The sequence below is a fragment of the Corapipo altera genome, unplaced genomic scaffold, assembly GCF_003945725.1.
Source record: "Corapipo altera isolate COAL_440 unplaced genomic scaffold, ASM394572v1 205, whole genome shotgun sequence".
Lineage (NCBI taxonomy): Eukaryota > Metazoa > Chordata > Aves > Passeriformes > Pipridae > Corapipo > Corapipo altera.
Window position 1 is genome coordinate 268,681 of NW_020885046.1, and position 7,725 is coordinate 276,405.

Consider the following 7,725-nt stretch of genomic DNA (forward strand, 5'->3'; position numbering starts at 1 on the left):
TGGTGCTGAGCACCCATGGGCGCCGCGCTGGTGCCGCGCTGTTCCAGACACAGCCAGATTGGCCACCAGATGGTACATCCCACTCTCGGAGAAATATTTGAAAGGGCAACAAAATACAGCAGAAGCCATTTGACAGCCCACATGGCTCCCTGGGAGCCGCCAAGCCCCGCTGGAAGCACAGCCAGTGCCCGCCGGAGCTGGAGCTGCGGCGCGGGGACGCACCCAAACATCCCCGGCTTCCAGCAGGCGCTCTCCCGGCATTCCCGGCCCTCCTTCCTGCCCGCAGCACTCGGGACGGGGCTCAGGGACGGCCCGTGACACCCACTCCCCAATCCCACCCATCACATCTGGACTGCTGGGTACTGAAAAATCCCTGGATTGCCCTTGGCTCCCTCCCAAGGTTGGCGGAGCTGGAAGAGGGAAGGGAAACAGGCACAGAGGGAGAGCTGGAGAGGGACTTAGGACAAGGGATGGAGGCACAGGACACAGGGAATGGCTTCCCACTGCCAGAGGGCAGGGTTAGATGGGCTGTTGGGAAGAAATTCCTGGCTTTTAGTGTGGTGAGGCTCTGGCACAGGTTGCCCAGAGAAGCTGTAGCTGCCCCTGGATCCCTGGGAGTGTCCAAGGCAGGTTGGAACAACCTGGGATAGTGGGAGGTGTCCCTGCCCATGGCAGGGGGTGGAATGGGATGATCCTCAAAATCCCTTCCAACCCAAACCATCCTGGGACTCTGTGCAAGGAGGCTGATACCCTGGAGTGTCTTGTCTCCCCAGGTAACACCCGTGCCCACGGTGCCACCTCGCTGTGCTGGAGAGTCACTCCCTGTGCCAGACCCACCGCCGGGCAGGGCAGCAGTGATATTCCCGTCTGCCATCGGAGCCACACGGAGCCTTTTCCCTTTTCCCTCTCCGCTGCCCATGAGTGCAACCCAGCAACTGCTGACTGGAACGTTTCTATTGTGGAGTTTATGCTAAATATGCATATCTTAATTGCATTAGTCAAAATAATTAGCTAATATATTTTTGCATAATGACGAGGTAAGCAAATATCACCATAGCTCAGTGCTTCGTGCCTGAGTAAATTTGGGAAATTAATAGACTCCCAATTTCCTAATTATCTGCCTTTTATTCCAAACTCCAACAACGAAACGCTCCTGCGTTTTGTCATTTACTTTGCGCCTTGGAAATTTTTAAGCACCTGGTTTTCCCTTTTTTCCCCCCACTTTAACAAGGAAATGGGAGCCATCCTTCCTCCCCTTCCCTGTTTTAGGCACTCAGAGTGGTGGATCACAAAGTCATGAGCTTCCTGATTTCCAGACAGAGCTCGAGTAGGAATTGGAACAAGGCATTTTAGACTTAAAAATATGCATTTAGTTGGAAAAGAATTAAAAATTAAATTTAAAGTCTGAAAAGAATTAAAAATTAATTCTTTGGATGGGAAAATGGGCAGTGATGTTTGGGCATTTAATCCCTCTGGAGGTGGATTGTTTTTCGAGGGGTGTTTGCAGAAGTGCAAGGCTGGAGTGTTCCTAAATCCCTAAAAACCCCCACGTAATCCTGAAAATTGCACCAAAAAAAAGGTATTTAAAGAAAGTGTTTTTTCCAACAACAGTTTTTGTGCATCTCTAATTTGCCCGTTTTCCTTTGTTTTCTGGTGATGCAGGACTCAGGTCTTCTCCTTTCCCTGGATCAAGAGCCAGAGGTGCTGCTGCCCAGACGGGATTCCCTGGGAATGGGGCCGGTATCCGGACCATGGGATGTGGGCACCCTCGGCACGACACCTGGTAAGGCCACACCCAACACCCACTCCAGAGCCATTCCCAGAGTCCGGAGGCAGCCCTGGATCTGTGCATCCGGTGTGCCAACGGATCCGGACTGACTCCCACCTCCGGAATGTGCCCGCACGCCGTGTCTGGCACTGGGAAGTCCAGTCCCAGCACTGACAGCACTTGCACAAAAGCAATTAGCACATCGTGGTAACCAGCTGGGCTTCCAAGGGGCAGGGAAAACAATTGGAATGGTGATGGAGGCAGCTGATGACACTCCAGACCCTCCCTGACAGGTCCCGGTGCCGATGTCCCCGGGATGCGCTTCCCGGTGCCAGCAAAGCCAGAGCTGCTGCTCCACAGAGCCCCAGCTTGGTGCTCAGACTCTGCTCCAGCTGCAGCAGCTCCAAACCTGCACCCAGTTCCAGATTAGCCAGGAAATTGCCACATTCTGGGATGGCTCTGTGTGTAAAGCTTGGAAATTAATAACCATGGATCAGCGCAGGAAAAGCTGCTGGAGCAGCTGAGCTCCCTCTCTTTCACCTGGAGAAGTGGAGAGCTGGGAGCAGCTCTGAGTACCAGATGAAGAGCACAAACATCTGCAAGCCTGATTTTCCTGGAGCTTTTTCCTGCCTGGTTCTGGAAGGCACAGGCTGTGACACAAAGCAGGCACTGCTCCATAGGGATCCTCCATAGGGAGCTTCCCTGCCGAGGAGCTGCACGGGGCCAAAGGCAGGTTGGTGCTTCCCTCCAAGAAAGAAAGAGAAATTTTTTCCCCACATCTTTTTAGCAGCAGGATTTTTTTCCACTAAAGTGTCCATCCTCTCCTGTGGTCCCTCCCGTGGGTCTGGGCACCTTTTTGCACTTGGAGCTTGTTTGTTCATGGAATCCAAGACTGAATTTTCCTCAGACAGCCCCTGGTTTTGGTAATCTGTGGGTGTCAGAGGCTGGAAATCCATGTGGGAATGGAAATGGCAGAGGAGGGACAGAGGGACCACGAGTCCTGTTGTGCCAGCAAGGTGTCACCGCTCTGCTGCTCACGGGTGCTGCAGGTCCCACCCAAACTCCGGAGGTGGCAAAGCTCCTCTCTGTGGACAGGGAATTCCGGGGTAATTACAGTGCCAAAACTGGAGAATCGTGGAATGGTTTGGGTTAGAGAGGACCTTAAAGCTCATCTCCTTCTGCTTCCACAGGGGTCTTGTGGCCTCTGGCTGGGGGAGCCCAGGTGGGTTTTCCAGGGTTCCTGCAGGGATCTGGGGCCGCTGTGGTGCTTCTGTGCCAACGTTCTGCTTCCCAGCGCGGCAGGAGCGCGGCGGGTTCAGCCCGTGTTTGGGATATCGCTGTCACTTACTGTCTCGGGAAACTTCTGCAATATAAATGAACCAGCTGGTATTAGGGAAAGTGTGAAGATCCTTTCTCCCTCCTTGGGGCTGGGGGAAGGGAAGGGGAGTGGGAGTGCTGCAAGGTTTGTCACGTCGAGCCGCGCGATGCGGTGCCGGGAACGCGGCTCCGGCAGAGGCCGGGATATTCGGAGGGTTCTTTGTGCTCCCCCTCCCTGTTCCAGGAAATGTGCTGATCTTGTCATGCTGCTTCGCTCGGCAGCTGTTCCTCAGCCTTGTGGCACAATTCCATCTCCTGAACCGGCTCTGCTGGGATTCCCGGTGGGAAGCGCGGCCTCACCACCCAGCCTGGCCCTCCTGGGCATCCCCATGAGGAGGCACAGGGCAGAGGACACAAGTCGGGCATAAACTTTCCATAATGTCGTTTTGGTTCATTTCCTAATCTGGGGAAATCTGAAATACCCCCGTTGGAGCCTGATTTTTCTGATACTCGTGTGGCTCTCCCCCTGTGTGAGGGGTGTGATCCCCACCCTGCTCCTCTGAGGGATCCCCATCGCCCGGCCCCTGAGCCTCACCCCTGCCCTCGCTGTGCCACAGGAACGTGGGCTCTCCGTGGTTTGTTCCTCCTGAGATGGAGCTATTCTTGATCCTCTTGAGCACTCCAGCTATTCCCTTGTTTTCCCGTGGAGACGATCAGGAAGGAATGAGGCCCGGGGAGCAGCTTTGCAGCTGGGGGCTGCCTGCAGCAGGGTCGTCTCTCTCCTGCGTGCAGGGCAGCTCCTTTGGGATGCTCCTGCCATCTCCTCCCCACGCCTGCACTTCTCTCAAGTTTTTCCGGGGGGAGCATCCACAGGGGGAGCGTGCCTGCGACATTTGCAGCCTGTTGTTTGCAGCCTCAGCCAGATTGGGAGCAATCACAAGTCATTTCCATCTGAGCTCGTGCTCCAGCCTGCCCGGAGCGAGCGGGGGTCCCGCAGGAGCTCCTGCTGCCAGGGATCATCCGGGAGGGCAGGGATGTGGCAGTGCCATCCCACCCCTCTGCACGGTGCTGTGGAGGCAGGGCTGAGCCCCAGCAGTGGCGATGGAGGACTCGGGGCCAGCCTGGGAGCCTGGTCAGTGCCCAGCAAGAGCCTTTTCCTAGTGAACCCAAGCCCCCCCTGGCACAGGCTCCACAGGGAGCTGAGCCTCATCCCCGGGACCTGCTGGTTTCGGGTCCAACTGCACTCACCCCACAAACAGGCGTGGGGTGGCCAATGCCCCGTACCCTGGTGCCAGCTCATCCCAGCAGCCCCTTCCCTGATCCCGAGCCAGCTGCTGTGTGTTCCCGGAGCTGGAAACGGTGCTGTCAGCAATATCACAGAAGTGATTTCTTTATCAAAGGTCATTACCAATTATTTTGTAAAGAACTGACGCTTCGGTAATTACCTGATTTTATCTTTTTTTTTATGTCGGTCATTTATATTTCATTATTGTCATGTTATGGCCTATCTGCTCGCAAAGAGGAATATATTAAACGCAGCGACTTCGCCTCCGTGTCACAATTATTGCCCCATATTTCATTTGCTGTTTTATCTACTGTTCTGGAGAAGATCATGGCTTGTTAGTTAAAGTGGGGTATAAACTAACACACACACACACTCCTCTCCCAGCACTGTCCCTCTGTATTTCCACCCTTTTCCTGTTTGTTTTAAACGCAGAGGTCCCTGGATGTTCTTACATCACATCCCCCTGAGAGGAACCCCTTACTGCCCACAAGGAAATGCTGGAACTGGCAGTTCTGTCTTTATATATGATTTATATGATGAACTATCTCATTTAACCCTCAGGAAATCTTGGATGCCCTCAGTTTGCATCCCTATTTTTGGAGTTCTCAAATTCCTGTCGCTGGTGCTGGCCCTGGGCTGCTGGGAGCTCTGCAGGAGTCCTGTCACCCCTGGGCAGTTGGAATTTGGTGATGGATTTCCCACCCCTGGAAGTGCCCAGGGCCAGGTTGGAGCAGCCTGGGACAGTGGGAGGTTTAAGGTCTCTTCCCACCCAAACCAGTCTGGGATTCTGGGATTCTGCCATTAGGAGGTTTTGTTGGTGACATAATTCCTGAGGTGGTGCCTCCATGCCCTGGTCATGTCCTGCGCTTGAGAGGCATCCATGGAAAAGGGCCCAGCCAGGGAGGGGGGTCCCTGTGGGTGGCAAAAGATGTGGTTCCCATGCAGCTGCTCTAACTTGACCATGAGGAGCCAGCAGAGCTGATCCCGGTGTCACTTTTCCAGTGGAAAACCTCTCCTTAACACGGGAGCAGGACACGGACAAAGCTTTTTGCCAGGACTTCCTGTGTGTGTGACTCTGTGACTGTGAGCAACGCTGTTATCTGCTAAAGCATCCCCAAGGATGCACAGCCAGGCAGGAAAATAGCTCCACACACACCAATTTATAGTCCCAGCTGGGATCCATCAGCTAAAAACAACAGCGACGAACCCAAACCAGCCCCCCAGCCCCCAAATCTCAGGGAAAACAGTAATTCCAAGGCAATCTGTTCTTTCCACGCTGCCTGGTTTATTATTAACCACCACTACTCTTGATTTCTGGTGGCGTCGCGCTGATCAGCAATTCCTTGAAGGAATTTCTGGGGTTGGAAGTTGTGTGTGAAATGTATTTAGTGGGAAAGAGGGTCAGGGCTCCTGGTTTGATCCATAAGCAGGGATGGCGCATTACAGGGGTTCAGCTCAGCTATTGCAGAACCTATTAAGTGCATTAACTTCATCCTTATTAAACCCTGCTGGGCTTAGGGACTACTCTGCTCTTTCTCACATGGTTTTCCAGTTTATCCTGCCTGTCTCTCCACATATGTAGGAATGAGTAAGGAAGGGAAAATTCAGACTCCGAGCTCATTCAGTCCATAGATATTATTTCTGCGGTTTTAAATAAATAATAAAATGTACTTTTTTTTTTCCAGGCTGAAAAGAATCAGGAGCCCCATCCTGCCACCATCCTTTCCTTTCTGCAGCCTCTTCCTGGATGAGGATGGAAGCAAGCGCCCAGCTGGAGTGTGCCCAGCTCCAGCCAGGGAGAGGGAGAGCAGGTGAGTGCTGGAGAGAGGAGTTATTCCAATTAGTGACAAGCCAAAGCAAAACTCTGCTCATGAGCTCATTCTGTGATGGGGCTGTCTGGGGTTATCCTTTATTTCCCCCCGTTGCCACGAGAGTATTTTAATAATCTACAGAGCATTTAATTGTGATTCCATTACCTGATGTAGGGAATTCCCTTTAATAGGGAATCCAGTCTCTGGCGGGAAATACCAGGTAATCAGAGCTGACAGGTGCTTGTGTTCATTCCCCAGTGCTTGGAATGGGAGAGCTGGGGCTGCTCAGGGTGTCCAGGCTGGGAGCTCGGCATTCCTGTGAGGACCGGCCCCGTGTTGGGGGCAGCAGTGATCCAGCAGCCATCCAGCTGTGGTTATCCCAGCAGCCATCCAGCTGTGGTTATCCCAGCGTCCCGGCGCTCTGCTCCCGGTCCCAGCACGGGCTGCAGGGCAGAGCGGCCAGAGGGTTAATTGGTGGCAGTTCTGATGAATGTTGTGAGGCGGCCGCACTGAGCCATCGGGGGCTGTCAGGGAGCTGCTCCTGCCTGACCTCCCCCTTCCTCCGGCGGCAGGCAAGGCAGGAGCACTTGGGAAAATGGATGGAATGGCTGTCTGCTGCTGCCAGATGTGTGAGCGAAAGCAGATGTGACAGATAAGCTGAGAACACCCGCGTCAGCTCACCCAAGGGCTGGGGGAGCAGCTTCCCGACCTGCTGGAGAGAGAGACACCGAGGGCGGCGGGGGGTCATAAATCAGAGGCCCCGCTCCCAGCGTGGGGCACGTTCTGCCCAAAAAAGAGAAAAAAGAAAGCCGAGACATCACCAGTGACCCGACAGATGCCGGGAGAAGCTCCGGCCGCGGGGCTGCGGAGGATGATGGATGCCGGGAGTGTGAACGGGAGATGTGAGACACGAGCCCCGCTCCGGGAGAGGTGACAACAGCTCCCTGGCAGCAGGCAGGGGGGCAGGAGAGCGGGACCCGGGCCGGCCGCGGGGTGGGGAGGCCCAGGAGGCTCCCGGGGGAGCGGGCGGGCGCTGCGGGAGGCCGGGGATGGACACGGCTCCCGGGCACCGCGGGGAGGCTCATTTTATGCATAGGTGCCTCTGCCAGACACGTCTCGTGCTCTACTTAGCATTTAGCCTCCCCTGCCACCACCGCATGTGCGGGCGCAGATGTTGCCATTTATCTTTCATTCCCTTTTCCAGTGGCAGGTAAAGGCTCTGCCCGAGAGCGGGAGACGCTCCCTGAGCCGCGGCTGCGGCAGCGACCCCTCCCCGTGCCCACATCCCTCCCCACATCCCTCCCCGTGCCCACATCCCTCCCCACATCCCTCCCCGGGCCCACATCCCTCCCCACATCCCTCCCCGGGCCCACATCCCTCCTCGGGCCCACATCCATCCCTGGGTCCCTCCTTGGCCCTAGGGGCCCAGGCACCCCGTAGAACATACTGCTACCTCCTGCTCCCTGTTTTATTGTTTTCCTTCTGCTCCAGGCAAATCTTATTTGGGAGAAGTTCTTTTAAACAAGCCTGTCCTGCTGATGGTG

At 55.1% G+C, this 7,725-nt stretch overlaps 1 long non-coding RNA gene across 2 annotated transcripts in view; it reads left to right on the forward strand.

Annotated features, from left to right (window-relative positions):
- The window catches only part of LOC113959544, a 7,852-nt gene extending 127 nt beyond the window's left edge, over positions 1 to 7,725 (forward strand). Inside the window, exons 2-6 of one of the 2 annotated variants that reach the window (XR_003531851.1) lie at positions 774 to 1,037; positions 1,663 to 1,783; positions 6,056 to 6,181; positions 6,754 to 7,111; positions 7,673 to 7,725. This is a non-coding gene — a long non-coding RNA (uncharacterized LOC113959544). Of the gene's footprint in view, positions 1 to 773; positions 1,784 to 6,055; positions 6,182 to 6,753; positions 7,112 to 7,672 lie in introns of both variants that reach the window. The other variant, XR_003531850.1, reaches the window with a different exon arrangement.